This window comes from Nomascus leucogenys, chromosome 12, assembly GCF_006542625.1.
Source record: "Nomascus leucogenys isolate Asia chromosome 12, Asia_NLE_v1, whole genome shotgun sequence".
NCBI classification, from domain to species: domain Eukaryota; kingdom Metazoa; phylum Chordata; class Mammalia; order Primates; family Hylobatidae; genus Nomascus; species Nomascus leucogenys.
The window spans coordinates 71589307-71608278 of record NC_044392.1 but is presented as its reverse complement, the minus strand read 5'-3'; positions in this window follow the sequence as shown (position 1 = coordinate 71608278).

Genomic DNA, 18972 nt, shown 5'->3' with positions numbered 1-18972 from the left:
CTCTTCACACATCTCATCACGTATTCCAGTGTTGGTATCCCTCGTGCCAATCTGTGGGAGAAGAACAGCCAACACTGTGGAGCAAGAGTTTCACCTGGATCCCTCTTCCCTACAATACACAAGCCTAAACCACTGAGGGAAGAGCAGCAAATGATCTCTTTCATTGATATTATAGATGAAGACATCTTAATATTTTAGATGAATTATAGATGACGACATCTTTCCACATTTTAGGGAGGAAAGAACTGATTTTTTCTCTACCTTTTGTGGGGCGGTAGGAGAGCCTCTGGGCTCAGACTATTCAAGATTCCTTACTGCTTAGGGCAGGACATGATCATTGAGAAAGACACAACCTCAAGAATCAAGGACACAAAGCCTACTTGAGACTAAACCAGGACAACAGAAAACACAAAAATATAACCGTCTATCCCCACCCTCACCCCTTTTGGGTCGGTTGTCAGGTTTATAAGCATAAAATAATAAGAACAAACCACTGGGAGAGGGACAAGGACATGTACATATTCTGCATGTAGGGAAAGCCTAAGGCTGAGAGTAGTGTAGGAACACTGAGAAAAATCCTCCTGTAATTCAGCTCCCAATCCTCAAGCACAAGGTAACAGTGGACATGATGGTTATCATATATTAGATATTTGGTTATCCATAGTAAAATCAAATGTGTTTTTAATACTTTTAGAACTGATCATTTTAAAATACTGAGCATTCTTAAGCTGAAATTGAATATATTAGACACCTCCATGTCTAATATATTGGGCCATAATTGGATCTATTCTGAATAAATGCTTTTCTGGATTCCTAACAAGCTTCATTCATTGTTCAAAATTACTAAATTACAGTTTATTGTTAATTTGAAAAGTCTACATTTAGAAAGCCCTTAAATTGTAATCGTTTGTGTGTTGTGTTTGTTGAAATGCTATAAGATATTTGAAGCTATATATGTCTATTTCAGGACTAAACATATATGTTATTTACAACATGTACTTTAAGCTGCTTCTCAGTGTCCCATTAATTGGAATAGGCAAGAGATATGTATAAATGGATGCCTAAACCTGGAGGTGTAAAAAAAATAAAAGAAACAAACCAGCTTCACTGCCAGCTAGATATACTCATAACCTTAATTCACTGTCCAGGAAAGATGGTTGTCACTTTTCAGGCATCAATAGTATTTCTCTCAGCCTCTACATGCCAACACATGATGCCTGTGTATAAAATACACAGACACAGACACACACACACACACACACACGTACATACCCATACAACCCCCTCCCCCCCACTGCCAAACACATACGAAGGTTAAGATACAACTCAATAAGCAATCAACAAAACTAGAATTAGATTAGGCCCAGATGTTAGAATTAGTGAATTTTAAATAACAGTGTCTAAGACGTTAAAGGCTCTAGAGGAAAAGGTGGACATCTTTCATGAACAGATGAGGTATTTTGAAGAGATGAAAAGTATAAGAAAGAATCAAATAGTAATGCTAGAAAAAAAATAGAAACATAGTAACAGAGATGAGGAATGCCTTCAATGGGTCCATGAGTATACTCAACATAGCTGAAGAAAATATTACTAAAGGTCAAGATAGGTCAAAAAGGATAACCCAAACTAAGACACAAAGAGGGGAGAGAAAGAGAGAGAGAGAGAGAGAGAGAGAATGACAGAGAATCCAATGCAAGGGGACAATATCAAACAGTCTAACAGATGTGTAATTGGGATACTAGAAAGAGAAGGGCAAAGTATATTTTTAAATATTTAAAAAATATTTTAAGGAATAGTTGAATTTTTTTATGTAAGAAATTAGATCACAAAACCAAAAACTTGGAGAACAGGAATTAAGAAAAGAAAAAAAAAATACTAGGTGCAACATATTAAAAGTGCCAAAAGCCAAAGAATCAAACAAGGCAGCAAGAAGAAAAAGGCATATTATGTATAGAAGAACAATTAAATGAAGTTCAAGCCAGGCACGGTAGCTCACACCTGTAATCCCAGCACTTTTGGAGGCCGAGGTGGGCAGATCATTTGAGTTCAAGACCAGCCTGGGCAACATGGTAAAACCCAGTCTCTACTAAAAATATAAAAATTGGACAGTGGCAGTGACTCACACCTGTAATCCCAGCTACTTGGGAGACTGAGGCAGGAGAATCACTTGAGCCTGGGAGGTGGAGGTTGCAGTGAGCTGACATCGGGCCACTGCACTCCAGTCTGGGTAACAGAGTGAGACCCTATCTCAAAAAAATAAAAATGAAAATAAAAGAAATACAGCAGTCATCTTGTTAGATAATATACAATCAACCAGAAGATAATGAATTGGCAACATTAAAGTGCTTTAGAAAAACTTTATAAGCCCAGAATTCTATTATCAATAAAAATATATTTAAAAATAAAGAAAAAAACCTTTTTTTTTCCAGAGAAAAATACTACTTAGAGAACTTATGACCAATGACTCTGTCTAATGAGACATATTTTTTAAAAATTCTGTCAGGAATAAAAAATACCCCATGGTTTCCAGGGCTTTGCAAAATAAATAAATAAATAAGTACCCCAAAGAGAAACTTAAATATAAGTAAATAAATGAAGAGCAATGACAATGAAAATTATACAAATGAAAGTTAAAATATATATATTTGATTTTTATTTTTAATTTCTCCAAAAGGTATTTGCACTTCCTAAGCAAAATTAGAGGCTTCAAATATGTGTTTATAGCATATGTGGAAAATAGAATATATGACAGCAAAGTTCAAAGGTGAGAGGGTGAAATTGGAAGCACATAAAAAATCTAAACTTCCAACTCAACAAACTAGCAAAATCCAAATGAAATGTGCCTAAAGCTTGCTAAAAGAATTGAAACAATTAAGATACAAGTAAAAATAACTGAAATTGAAAATAGAAAATCAACAGAGGAAATTGATAAAAACAAAAAATAGTTATTTTATAAGATTGATAAAATTAATAAACTGCTAGCCAGATTGACCAAGACAAAACAGAGAAGAAGCAAATACTAACTATCAAAAATGAAAGAGATGACATCACTATATATTCTATGAATACAGACCTGAGATAATTTTGCAAATTACAGATCTAGAGCTAATATTTTCAACATATACACATATACCTTATAAATTGCTAATAAGAAGGCAAGCAGGTAAATTAAAAGTACACAAAATGTGTACAGTGACTTCACAAAAGAGCATATATAAATGATTAATAAGTACATTAAAAGATGCTCAATTTTATCATCAAAGAAATACAAACTAAAAGTGCAAGAAGATACCACTGCAAAATGACCAAAAAATTAGAATTAAAAAGGTCAATATTGTCTGGGTGCTGTGGCTCATGCCTGTAATCCCAGCACTTTGGAAGGCCGAGGTGGGTGTATCACGAGGTCAGGAGTTCGAGACCAGCCTGACCAACGTGGTAAAACTCCGTCCCTACTAAAAATACAAAAATTAGCCGGGAGTGGTGGCCCATGCCTGTAATCCCAGCTACTCAGGTGGCTGAGGCTGAAGAATCACTTGAACCCGGGAGGTGGAGGTTATAGTGAGCCAAGATTGTGCCATTGCACTCCAGCCTGGGCAATAGAGCAAGACTCTGTCTCAAAAAAAAAGGCTGATATCACTCAGTGTTGGTACACATGTGGAGCAGCTGGAACTCTCATACACTGGTGATGAGAATGCAAAATGGTAAAACCTACTTTGGAAAATTGTTGGGAAGTTTCTTTAAAAGTTATACATAAACTTGCAATTTGACCATCAGTTCTGCTTTTATTTACCCTGTAGGGGGAAATTCAACCCCGATATTTCACATAGGTTCTTTTCTATTTTCCCTAAGAGTTGGCCAGTCTGAGAAATAAAGGGAAAGAGTACAAAAGAGAGAAATTTTAAAGCTGGGTGTCCGGGGGAGACATCACATGTCAGCAGGTTCCGTGATGCCCCCCAAGCCGCAAAACCAGCAAGTTTTTATTAGTGATTTTCAAAAGGGGAGGGAGTGTACAAATAGGGTGTGGGTCAAGAGATCACATTCTTCACAAGGTAATAAAATATCACAAGACAAATGGAGGCAGGGCAAGATGAAAGGACCACAGGACCAGGGCAAAATTAAAATTGCTAATGAAGTTTCTGGCAAGCATTGTCATTGATAACGTCTTATCAGGAGACAGGGTTTGAGAGCAGACAACTGGTCTGACCAAAATTTATTAGGCAGGAATTTCCTCATCCTAATAAGCCTGAGAGCACTACAGGAGACTGGAGCTTATTTCATCCCTTATCTAGGATTGTAAAAGACAGCTGTCCCCAAAGCAGCCATTTCAGAGGCCTCCCCTTAGGAACACATTCTCTTTCTCAGGGATGTTCCTTGCTGAGAAAAAGAATTCAGCAATATTTCTCCTATTTGCTTTTGAAAGAAGAGAAATATGGCTCTGTTCTGCCTGGCCCACAGGCAGCCAGAGTTTAAGGTTATCTCCCTTGTTCCCTGAACATTGCTGTTATCCTGTTCTTTTTTCAAGGTGCCCAGATTTCCTATTGTTTAAACAATTTGTGCAGTTAACACAACTATCACAGGGTCCTGAGGCGACATTCATCCTCAGCTTACAAAGATGACAGGATTAAGAGATTAAAGACAGGCATAGGAAATCAGAAGGGTATTGATTGGGGAAGTGATAAGTGTCCATGAAATCTTCATAATTTATGTTTAGAGATTGCAGTAAAGACAGGTGTAAGAAATTATAAAAGTATTAATTTGGGGAACTAATAAATGTCCATGAAATCTTCACAATTTATGTTCTTTTGCTATGGCTTCAGCCGGTCCCTCCATTCGGGGTCCTTGACTTCCGACAACATACCCAAGAGTAATGAAACCATATGGTCCCACAAAGACTTTCTCATGAATATTCATTGCAGTTTTATTAATAATTGTCTAATAATAGGATCAATCCAAATGTCCATCAATAGGCAAACAAGTAAATTAATGTATATCAATATGATTAAATACTATTTAGCAATATTAAGGAAGTACATATATATATATATATATATAACAACATGGATGAACATCAATCTTGTTAATAAGCTTTCCTGACACTCATCTCTACCCTTATAACTTTTAAAAAAAATTTAATTTATAGGGAAGGTGAGAATGCTCACAGATAAGCCATGGTGTAAGAAGATTCATGTTATAATCATCTGATGTGGAAAACTTTCACCATGAAGAAAAGGATGCTCAGACCTTAAAATTTGTACCATGGATCCAAGGGTGGAAAAGTAAAGGAGCTGAGCAACTAAAGTCATTTCAATCTTTCAGTTTTCATGTGCTTGCCTCCCCTCCCATACACACACTAAATATGCCTATTTCCCTCTTCTGGGTACCTAGTGATAAATCAGATTTAATACAGGGAAGCATGCTAGTATATTATGGAATGAACTGTTTATTTATTTATTTTTTTTTAATTTTTTTGAGACAGAGTCTTGCTCTGTCACCCAGGCTGGAGTGCAGTGATGTGATCTTGGCTTACTATAACTTCCACCCCTCTGGTTTAAGCAATTCTCCTATCTCAGCCTCCTGAGTATCTGGGACTACAGTCGTGTGCCACCACACCCGGCTAATTTTTGTATTTTTAGTAGAGATGAAGTTTCACCATATTGGTCAGGCTGGTCTCGAACTCTTGACCTCAGGTGATCCACCCGCCTCAGCCTCCCAAAGTGCTGGGGTTACAGGCACGAGCCACAACAGCCTGAACTGTTTATAAAATACATAATACCTCCTCAAAGTCATTCTGCAATGGGTTAAAGGAGATATACCAATCAGAACCTCAATTGAGACATAGGGTGTAGTGGAAAAGAGAGTCAATAGACAATTAGATCCAGTATTATGGAAGGCCTCATATATGAATCAGAAGAGTCTGATACTTTGATACAGGACTAGGGCTTCTCAAAATGTTCTGCCTAACTATCCTGAGTAGCAGAGAAGAACATAAATAAATATGCCTCAGTGTTCTCAAGGTATTATTGAAGCTACTTGCCACTTGCCAAAATACTGAATTTTTTTGTGTTATTGTTAAAACTCAGGAGAAATGTGTGTGTTCATGATTAATACAAGGTATTAGTATTATTTATCAAAGCATAAAACTTTCGCCCGTATATTAATGTGATGTTGACACTGTGTGAAAATTCCTGTGCTCATGTTGTGGCACTACAGCCTGCCACATAGTTTCTCCTAAGGTATGCACACCACTTTCACAAGCATGACATAGGCAATAGCTGACACTTTCTACCTTTTTAAACAGAGGTGAAAGTGCACTTTTCGAAAGATTTATGTGAAAGATAATACCTCGAACTTTATTTTTTGGCAAAGAACTTTCATATTTGACCCTTGATTAATCTCTGGCAGTATGTCAGAAAAAAGTATATTCATGTCCATTTAAAAATAAATGAGAAAATTGAAACATAGAGAATTTAAATTGCACATGTAAAATCAGAGCCAAGAAAATAAAATATCTTCTGACTCTGAATCCAGTGCCAATTCTATAATCCCTACACATCCTGAGCAGAATATGGTATAAAACCAATTTATCTTGGATCACATTCAAATGAATTTAGTTGTACCACAATGAAAAGCAGATACCTTTATAGGTCATCCTAACATAGACCCCAAGGACAGTATCACATAAGTCTGCTAGTACAGTACGCTTTCACATATTGAATTTGCTGGGCAATGTCTGTCCCTGACACAGGTGTGTTTTTTTAAATACTGAAATGTTGCCACTTGTACTTAAAAGAATGAAACTGACATGCTCAAATTTTCTAAAAAGAAAAAAGGCAAAGAAAGTAAAGAGAAAAAGAAAAATGCCCACTCTATTGAAAGTAGTTAATATGCCAGGGAGACATTTTTCACAAACCATCTGGGCATTCTCACAGCTATTTTCAAACTTTTAGAAGTTCCATGACCAATTAATCTGAGGAATCAACTAGAAATGAGTAAGTTCTCAATTGCATTCTTGCTCTAAGGGATTACACTCTGGTTGACTTTGTGAGATACTGAACTGCTCTAGTTGCACTCACTGAATCCTGTCCTCATTGCCACAAATTTCTGGCTCTTTCAAAGAGTCTACCTGCCCAGAACCATTAAAAGGGAATTTTTTTTATTTTTACTATTGCTTTTAAAGTACTCTTACTTCTTTGACTAGAGACAGAAGCTTTGAAGGTAGTTGTTGATAACAAACCTGTACCTGATGGGCAACCCGAACATTTGACTGAGTTTTCCACTTGGACTACCTCAAAAGCATTATCATACTAGTTTCTGGTTCCAATAAGGGCAGACTTCCTGGAGTATTCTGAATTGGATTCTCTTGGTCTACTGGGCACAGAAAATCCTGCCAAATTAGACCTGGATTCCTGGACTCCTAGTTTATAAAAAGCACAGAGTGGCTTCCTGGGTATCTATGACCTTCTTTCATATCCACTGATAGCAAAAGTTGCTTGTTTTCCTTTGATCTTATTAGCAAAATTCCCTTTGAAAAAAAAACAGAAAAGGAGTAGAGATGATAACAAGAGAATGAGATAAGTAGGCTAACTTTGCCAGTAGCTCCCAAAAGGAATAAACAGGAATTTTCGCTTAAAAATATTTCTCAGGAATTCATATTTGTGTTTTGTCTATTTTTTCTTAATAGGCTGGCAAAACTAGAAAGGTGCGCATTTAATCTTTCCTCTTATAGTACTTATAAATGCCGATTTATTTTTCACTTTACTAGCATATGTGATTTCATTGATAAAAACCTACTAATCATGTTTATATGTTTAGAGATACCATTCACAGCTTCTGTGAATAAAATTCATGGTAAAAAGCAAATGAGAAGTTATGTTAATGGCACCTTAGAAACATACTTTGAAAAGTGAATAGATATTTGTCAGGTTAAATTACAATAAAAAAGACTAGTTTAGTAGTTTACATACTCCCAAATTTTGGAATCATCTGAGGATCTTAAAAAAAAAAAATACTGCTGCCTGAGTCCCACCCCCAAACATTCCTATTTAATTAGTGTGGAGTGCAACTTGAGCACTGGGGTTATTGAACTCTCTTCAGTTAAATAGCTAGTCTAGTGGGATCCAAACTACATGAGAAATCTGAAGTCGAGTTAAATTCAGTCTCTTTTGCTTATTGACTGTAGCGTCTTGAGCAAGACAGTTGACTTCTCCAAAATTTTCTTCCTTATCTGTAAAAAATGGATATTTAGTAATACATTTTCTATATCTCTGATAGAGATTTTGTGAAGATTAAATGTGATACTGTTTGTCACCTTATAAAGTTTTCATTTGATAAATGTTTGTCATATTTATCAAGTTAAATGTGAAGTGATATATAAACATCAGTTACGTGTGTATATGTATATGTATATGTATGCATATATACATATATAAACACATACATATACATATTTTCCAGACCTTCACATATTGTGAAGTTCAGATGAGATAATGCATGTAAATATGCTTTGAAGATTATAAAGGCATGCATAAATATAAGGTATTGTTACTCCTATTGTTGATAAAACAAACTGTAGAAAATTCCATGAAGTACTTGACTAGTAAAAAACACAGGATTATAGCTATAGCATGTGTTTTAAGTTACTTCTTGTCCCTCATCTTCATCTCTACTTTGGCCCAAACTGTATTAGGTTGGTGCAAAACTGGTTGTGATTTTTGCCATTAAAAGTAACAGCAAAAACTACAATTACTTTTGCACCAAACTTATGGTTTGAAGGACAGCATGCAGTCCCTGACAAATAATCAGGGAAAAGTCATTTTAAGAGAGAAGGTTTTTTTTGTCCCTTAGCTCCAGAGTTACACCTAGGAAAACATACCTCGGTTAGATTTCAGTGGCTCCTAAGACTGGCCATATGAGTAGGTGGTATGACCTGAGAAATACCAAGAGGTCCCCACCTGCTAAACATATCTTTCCTTAGGGACATTCCTGGAATTCTCCTCATTAGAGACAAAGCAGGAAGTCGCTTTTAAAATGCACAGAGATGTTAGTGTATCATGGATTAATGTAACAATTTGACTGGAAAATGAATTTTCAAAAGCTTGATCTATTTACAAGGTGGAAAAAGAAATGGCTACATTCATCTTTGCTCTGGCAAAAAGTTTTTAACTACCAGACAAAAATAACACTGTCTAAATTACTCGGTCTCCTTATCTGAAATCAGATAGGACATATTGTTGGCTATTGTGACCCTATTACCTAATTTCTTACTACCTTGTCCACATATCTCCAGGTGTCCATGTTTGCTTCTCCATAGTAGGGTCTATAGTAAACTTTAGAGAGATTTCTTCCTGTTCTTAACAAACATTGATGAAGTTTGTGAGCTCTTTGTTTTTAACAGTTAGAGGAAGCACAAATTTGAGATTTTAATCTAAAAAAAATTGCAAATAGAGAGCCATCCACCAATAGGTATACAAGCATATGCAATTAAAATTCCAAAATGAAGGGGATATTTTTGAGAGACAATTATTTGATATTAAAGGACTATCTTTTAAAATTATTTCTCATGCTTGTGAATACCTTTTTTATATTCCATGTACTCTTGGGAAACAAGGGCAAGGATCCTATTCTTTTTTAGCTTTTCACCTTCACTCTCAAAATACTTGTCTCTGAAACTGCCTGAGAAAATTTAAATAGTTCGTCTTAGCCTAATTTAAATAGTAAGGATTTTTTTTTTCTCTCTACCTAAAGACATATGTATAGTAGGCTCTTCCTGAAGACTACCTCCTGTACTTTTTCACCTCCTCAAAAGCTGGATTTATTCTAACTTCACTGCTACATTGGCTAACTCTACTGTGCATTTATCACTCCTTTTCACTATTCACAGCTTACTGTCCTCTCCAAAGCTTAGCCATGAATCTAGTGCTCCTCTAAGTAATAGATTTCTGCACCATGCACATCCTAATATTCTTAAGGAGGTTTACCTCAAACCACATGGCATTTTTTGTTTTGCTTTTAATTTATAAGGCATTTTACACTACCTTGGGTGTGCTGTTCTCCAGTTGTTCAAGATGCAGAGCAAGTTGCTTTACACAAGACCCTGATAATGCAGCAAATTCAGTGATGCTCAAAATGCTTCTGGTTGATCGGAGCCTATAGCAATTCACAATAAGAAAATCATACCAAAGTCCCACCGAGTTTTGAAGCAAACTTATTCTTTAGCAAATAACTACCTTTCCTTTAAAAAACAGTTCTTATGTTGTTATTAAAATATGCACAAGATGGAATGGCCGACCATGGGATAAATGACCATGTGATTTGCGCTGTCCATCAAAATTGGGTGTTCTATGATGAACCAAAGCCTAAAGTTGAGCATTGTCTAAAAGTCCTTTTTTATTAAGTAGAAGTTAGCTACATAGATCAAGTTAAAGCATAATGTATCCTCATGACACAGGGAACTTCAACTTTCTTCCTACTGTTGCCATCGTGAGAGGTAAAAGTCATGATGATTAGATAACTCTGTAAATAAAAGATATTAATTTCTACACATAAATTGGTTGAATTTTATAGCACAAAGAATATTGTGAAAAACAGCACAAAAATGTTCAATGCACGCAAATTTTACAAAATAATTTAAGTGTCTAGAAATCCCAGGGTGAGATGCAGAATGTTATAAACAAATCTATTAGTAAATGTATTACAAATGTATGAACCAATCTTATTGAAAGGGAAAAGAGAAAAAGATACTGATGTAAGATTTTGGAAATGAATGGAGACTGGAGTAAAGTTTCTTTTCTTACAGGTAAAAAGAACCGTACCTAAGTGCTATACTCTAATTCATACAGTTATTCTCGATTGACATGCAGGTTAACAATTCTGAAACACAATACAGGTTATACTGGAATTGGACATTTAAGGAAGTGTGTGGCAGATAGTAGGAGCCAAGTTTCTCACTGTTGGACTAGAAGGTTACAGATAAGCAAGAAAGTGGACCCACTGAAGTGGTCCATGTGAAAATGGAATAGAATTGGATACATCAGTATGCACTCTTCATTTGCTTAATGCAGACACATATTGACTTGCTCTTTCAGTTGAGAGGGCATAGAAGTAATGGCACCCTATTAACAATGAGCACAACTAGCACCCAGATCTTTGGGTCTAATATCATTCTCTAATAAAAAAAACTTGGGATGCATGGAGAAATGGTTGAATCTAGAGCTGGGACATGAAATATACAAGATGGACACAGCATCTTATTCTATCAAAATGTAAAAAAGGGTTTAAAGAAAAAAATGTCCCAACGATGAGGGGAATGACAAAGGGATGCATGAGCTAACTGAAGAACACCCAATGGCAAATTTGGGCAACAATGTGAAATATTATTGGATTATAAACCAAAGTAAAAATAACTATCCATGAGTCAATTTTGATATAAAATGATTAAGCAAACACATAAATGAAAAAGAGACAAATCTCTCATACAGAAGAATTACAAATATATTTTTAAATAGTTATTTTCTTAAGGAAGAGCCACGTAACTTCACACTCATTAAGTATGTGTTATATATAGTGATTTATTCCACAAAGCACAATATGGAAAGGGAGAGAAAAAAATATAAATTTACAGTGGATAAACCTGATAAACACTAGCTCAAGCCAGGTGGTCAATTAACATTATCAACAGTGATAAGTCATATTTGTGTATGTATCTTTACTACAATGTACTATAAAGACTGGCATGTTACCTATGTGATCATCCTCCCTAAAACACATTACCCCATGTGTAAACTTGAGAAAAACATCACAAAAATTCCAATTGAGGGACATTCTACAAAATATTTAACCAATATTTCTCAAATTACCTACGTCATTAAAAATAAGGAAAGTCTGCTGAGCATGATGGCTCGCGTCTATACTCCAAGCACTTGGGAAGCCAAGGTGGGAAGATTGCTTGAGCCCAGGAATTCAAGATCAGCCTTGGCAACGTGGTGAAACCTCATCTCCACAAAAAAATTAGCTGGCATAGTGGCACATGCGTGTAATCTCAGCTACTTGGGAGGCTGAGGTGGGAGGATCACTTGTCCCTGGAGGCAAAGGAAGCAGTAAGCTGTGATTGTACCACTGCACTCCAGCTAAGCAACAGAGGGATACTCTGTCTCAAAATAAAAATAAAAATAAAGTCTGAGAAACTATCAAAACCAACAGGCACATAAAGAGACATAAAACTAATGTAATGTGATATCCTAGATGTGATCCTGGAGCAGAAGAGAAAATATGAATAAAGTTCTAAATTTGGTTAATAATAGTATTATATCAATATTAGCAAGTTGTCATAAATATATCATACTAATGTAATGTGTTAATAATAGGGGGAATAATAGGAGAAATATGTTAATAATGGGATAAATAATCATTATTTCTTAGAAAAAGAAAAAAGAAAATTATAATATTAAAAATAAAAAATAATTATGTGCTCAAAGAAAGTAATTTCTTCTTTGATGAATATGTGCATGGTATTTTACATGTAAAATATTGACGGTATCTATTATACTAATTCTGCCATATTTGAGTATAATCTTCTATAAGGTACAATAGCCATCACTTGCCCTTTCAAGATTAAGGTCTAAATTAGGTATGCAGTTTCATTTTTTAAAATGTTTGTGTTTATCATATTTGAACTCCTTTAATAATTTTATGAAATGGTTCTTTTTTGTACAGACATATCTCAGAGATACTGCAGATTCAGTTTCAAACTGCTGCAAGACAATGGATATTGAATTAAATCAAGTCATATAAATTTTTTTTTGTTTCTCAATGCATACAAAAGTCATGTTTACACTACAGCCTGTTAAGTGTGCAAAAGCATTATGTCTTAAAAATGATATACATACGTTTATTGAACGATACCTCATTGCTAAAAGTTGCTAATGATCTGGTACAAAAACAGACACATAGACCAATGGAACAAAATGGAGAACTCAGAAATAAGACTGCACACCTACAACCATCTGATCTTTGAAAAACCTAAAAAACAAAACAAAACAAAACAAAAAGCCCAGCAATGGGGAAAGGATTCCCTGTTTAATAAATGGTGCTGGAGAAATGGTTAGCCATATGCAGAAAATTAAAACTGGACCCCTTCCTTACACCATATACAAAAACTAACCAAAGATGAATTAAAGACTTAAATGTAAAATCCAAAACTATAAAAACCCTAGAAGAAAATCAAGGCAATACCATTCAGGACATAGGCACAGGGAAAGATTTCATGATGAAAATACCAAAAGCAATTGCCACAGAAGCAAAACTGGACAAATGGGATCTAATTAAACTAAGGAGCTTCTGCACAGCAAAAGAAATTATCATCAGAGTAAACAGACAACCTAGAGAATGGGAGAAAATTTTTACAATCTGTTCATCAAAGGTCTAATATCCAGAGTCTACAGTGAACTTAAACAAGTTTGCAAGAAAAAAACAAACCCCATTAAAAAGTGGGCAATGGACACGAACAGACACTTCTCAAAAGAAGACATACATGAGGTGAACAAACATGAAACAAATCACAACATCACTGATTATTAGAGAAATGCAAACCAAAACCATAATGAGATACCATCTCACACCAGTCAGAACGGCTATAATTAAAAGTCAAAAAACAACCACTGCTGAGGTTATGGAGAAAAAGGAACACTTTAACACTGTTGGTGGGAGTGTAAATTAGTTCAACCATTGTGGAAGACAGTGTGGCAATTCCTCAAAACCCTAGAGGCAGAAATACTATTTGACCCAGCAATCTCATTACTCGGTATATACTCAAAGGAATATAAATTATTCTATTATAAAGACATATGCATGTCTATATTCATTGCAGCACTATTCACAATAGCAAAGACAGAGTCACTCCAAATGCCCATCAATGAGAGACTGGATAAAGAAAATGTGGTACATATACATCCATGGAATACTCTGCAGCCACAAATAGGAAGAAGATCATGTCCTTTGCAGGGACATGGATAAAGTTGGAAGTCATTATCCTCAGCAAAGTAACGCAGGAACAGAAAATCAAACACTGCATGTTCTCACTTATAATTGGGAGCTGAATGACGATAACACATGGACCCATAGAGGGGAACAACAAACACTGGAGCCTGTTGGTTGGGTCTGGGGAGGGAGAGCATCAGGAAGAATAGCTAATGGATGCCAGGCTTAATGCCTAGGTGATGGGATGATCTGTGCAGTAAACCACTATAGCACACATTTACCTATGCAACAAACCTGCTCATCCTGCGTATGTACCACTGAACTTAAGAAAAGATGAAGAAAAACAATTGCTAATGATTGTCAGGGCCTTCAGAGAGTCATAATCTATTTATTATTTATTTATTTATATTTATATATTTATATTTTATTTTGTTGAGATAGGGTCCAGTCCAAGTCAGAGTGCAGTGGTGTAATCTCAGTTCATTGCAGCCTTGACCTCTCAGGCTCAAAGGATCCTCCCACCTCAGCCTCTTGAGTAGCTGGGATTACAGGCACACGCCACCACACCCGGCTAATTTTTTGTATTTATTGTATGTATGTATGTGTGTGTGTGTATATATATATATATATATATGTATGTATGTATTTATTTATTTTGTAGAGACGAGGTTTTGTCATGTTGTCCAAGTTGGCCTCCAACTCCTGGGCTCAAGCCAGAGACTCATAATGTTTTCACTGCTGAGATATCTTACCTTGATGTTGATGGCTGCTGACTAATCAGGGTGGTGACTGCTGAAGGTTGGGGTAGCTGTGGCAATTTCTTAAAATAAGATAACAAACAGTAAAGTTTACTCATCCACTGACTCTTCCTTTTGTGAAAGATTTCTCTGTAGCATGTGTTGCTGTTTGATGGCATTTTACCCATGATAGAACTTCTTTCAAATTAGAATCAATCCTCTCAAACCCCGCTGCTGTGTTATGAACTAAATTTATGTAATATTCTAAATTCTTGGTTTTCTTTTCAACAATATTCACAGCATTTTCACCAGGAATAGATTCCATGTGAAGAAACCACTTTCTTTGCTCATGCATAAGAAGTAACTGCTCATCCACTCAAGTTTTATCATTAGATTGCAGCAATTCTGTCACATCTTCAAGCTCCACTTCTAATTCTAGGTGTCTTCCTATTTCTACCACATCTACATACAGTTACTTCTTCCACTGAAGTCTTGAACTGCTTAGTCATCCATGATGGTTCTAATCAACTTCTTTCAAACTCCTGTTAATGTGGATATTTTTACCTCCTCCCTGAATCATGAATGTTCTTAATGGCATCTAGAATGGTGAATTCTTTCCAGAAGGTTTTCAGTTTACTTTGTCCAGACCCATCAGAGGAATCACTATCTATAGCAGCTATTTCTTTACTTTTTTTTCTTCCAGACAGGATCTTGCTGTTTCACCCAGGATGCAATGCAGTGGTGTGATCATAGCTCACTGCAGCAGCCTTGAGCTACTGAGCTCAAGTGATCTTCCCACCTCAGCCTCCTGAGTAGCTGAGACTAAAGGTACATGCAAGTATGTCCAGCTATTTTTTTAATTTTATTTTTAATAGAGATGAGGTCTCACTATGTTGCATAGGCTGGTCTTAAATTCCTGACCTCAATCAGTCCGCCCCCCTCAGCCTCCCAAAATGCTGGAATTACAGGCATGAGGTACCACACCTGGCCTGTTAAATAAAAATACTCAAAAGTCAAAATTAGTCCTTGATCCATTGGCTGCAGAATGGACATTTTGTTGGCAGGTATGAAAATAACATTGATCTTCTTGGACATCTCCATCAGAGCTCTTGGATGACCAGATGCATTTTTAATAAGTAGTAATATTTTGAAATGGATCTTTTTTACTGAACAGCTGTCTCAATAGTGGGCTTAAAATATTCAGGAAACCATGCTGTAAACAGATGTACTTTAATCCATGTTTTATTGTTCCATTTATACTGTCCACACAGAGGTTGAATTAACATAATTCATAAGGGCCATAGGATTTTTGTAAATTAGGCAAATAAGCATTCAATTTAAAGTCACCAGCTGCCTAAGTCTTCAAGAAGAGAGTCAGCTTATCCTTTGAAGCTAGGCATTGACTTCGCCTTTCTAGCTATGTAAGTGCTAGAAGGCATCTTCTTCCAGTAGATGGCTTTCTTGTGTTGTTTATTGTAGGCACCTTCAACAATGATTTAGGCTAGATCTGGATAAACTGCTGCAGCTTCTACACCAGTACTTCCTGTTTCAGCTTACACTTTTATGTTATGAAGACAACCTCTATCCTTAAACCTCATGAGCCAACCTCTGCTAGTTTCAGACTTTTCTTCTGCAGCTTCCTCACCTCTCTCAGTTGACACAGAATGAAAGAGAGTTACAGCCTTACTCTGGATTAGGTTTAGGTTTACAGGAATGTTGTGGCTGGTTTGATCTTCTATCCAAACCACAAAAACTTTTTCCATATCAACAATAGGCTGTTTTCCTTTCTTATTCATGTGTTCACTGGAGTAGCACTTTTAATTTCCTTCAATAACTTTTTTTTTTTTTCCAGTAACCACTTGGTTAACTGTTTGGCACAAGAGGACTAGCTTTTGGCCTATCTCAGCTTTCAGCATTCATGCCTTGTTCACTAAGCTTAATCATTTCTAGCTTTTGATTTAAAGTGAGAAACATGTAATTATATGTAATTCTTCCTTCAACGTGAACACTTATAGGCTATTGTATGATCATTAATTGGACTAATTTCAATATTGTTTTGTCTTAGGGAATAGGGAGGCCCTAGGAGAGGGAGAAAGACAGGCAAACCATGGGTCTAGTGGAGAAGTCAGAACACAATACAAATTTATCCATCAAGTTTGCCATCTTATATGGGCCTGGTTCATGGTACCCCCAAAACAGTTACAGTAGTAACATTAAAGATGACTGATTATAGATTACTATAACAAACCTAACAATAATTTGAAATTTTGGAATATTGTGAGAATTACCAAAATGTGACACAGACATGAAGTGAGGGGAGCACATGCTGTTGGAAAATGTGACACAGATAAACTTGCTTACTATAGAATTGTCACAAATCTAAAATTTGTAAGAAAATGCAATATCTGTGCAGTACAATAAAGGGAGGCATGCCACTATATATTCTCTTGTGTATGAGTTTATTGAAACAAAGCATGTGATGTATTCCTCTTAAGTCTTATAATTTCTATAGTTTACGTTAAAATGGGTTTTATATAACAGCCTAATAGACTAATTTTTCAGTATTATTTATCTGCCATGACTATAAAAGAGCTAGTCTTTAGCTAATATTTAGAATAGATATATAACTAGCTTTATAAGCCTTTTTTTTCCCTGAAATATATTGAATAAAGTAAACCCTGTATTTTACTTTTCTTAAATTTCTGCATTTATTTAAATAAAAATGTTACCTAGCCAAGTACAACACCAGTTTGGTAAAGCTGAATTCCAGCAAAACATGAGTCAGTTGCACACATACAAATGAATGTGGCCTCGTAGATGCTAAGCTTTATTTTTCTCTTAACTACTAATTAAAGCAGTGTCTGTAAAACAAAACCTAAACTATGTGTTGGAAAAACTGAAGATTTCAACTCTATTGTTTTAGGAACAAATATGCTCAAAATACCTTATTCCATTCTTAACAAGCATGAAGAATCTGGTCTCCAGACTGGCCTACATCACAAATTTATTTGCAAATATGAGATTCCTCCTGCTCTCTTTATGTACCATGCTAAATACAAAATAAGGTCTAATTTCTCTTTTTAGATTACAATCCACTTGAGGGCAAAGACCTCTTAAATTTCCTGGGACCCACAATCTGCACTTTTGTAATAATTGGAAACTACAATAAAAATCTCTTCCTGAGTTGCTGTGGTCATTTTTGAAATGGCCCAGTTGTCGTCAAGACAACCTAATCAGATAGCTGGTGACTAACTATTTTCAACCTTCTTCTAAAAAACAATTTGACCCAAGGCTATTCGATATAGTCTTTACACGGGAGAAGTCACAACACCAAAGACTTATGTTGTCACCCACAGTGAAGCTGAGGTTCGTTCTTTTCTAATTATTAATAGTTCCAATCACCCAATATTTCTCCAGACTCATTGAAATGCCCGAAATGAATTTAAAAAATAAATTTGTAAATTAAATCTTCAAAAATATTTTACAATTATTCATTATCAGAACCAACAAGAGGGTAGGAGGAGTCAGTAAAAATAACCAGCACTGATATTTCCTAGGTACATATCGTTAAACCAGCACTGATAGTTCCTAGGTACATAACATTAAAATGTCCATGTGCATATTTTTGCCTGGCTGTTTCTTATAAATATTTTTAACAAGCATCTAACCAACTTTTAGTGCCTGTTAATTGTGAAATTATTAAATGATATGTTTGATATCACTTATCAAATAAAGGCATTGAAACAATGAAAATTCACCTTATCTTTGTGTTGATGGTTACCTAGAACTGCATCATTCTTTCTTCCCCACAAAATGAATTTGTCATGTGTGCAGAAAAGCAATATGATATTGCATACTACATGAAAAACAATTGTCTGGCTAATAGGAGATGCTGACTCTTGCCATTTCTTTTTTACTGTCATTTGTGAGTCACTTAACCTTTGGGCTCCTCAATTTATCTATATTTAAAATAAAGGTGCTGTGATAAATGACTTCTAAGACGTGTATCAATTCTGAAGCTCTGGACAACCATATGGAATGATCATAGTAAGCAGATTTTCTAATTAAAATAAAAGAATTCCTGAAGAAAAGAAAATGTCACCAAAAGCAAAATAAAAAATTACTGTATTTTTACAGGTAAACAATATTGTAAGGAAAAATCAATAAATAGAAAAGAATCAACCAGCATCTATTTTTGTTTTCATCTAAGATAAATATGAAGAAAATTGAATTTATTGAACTAAATGAAGAGCTTTCAACT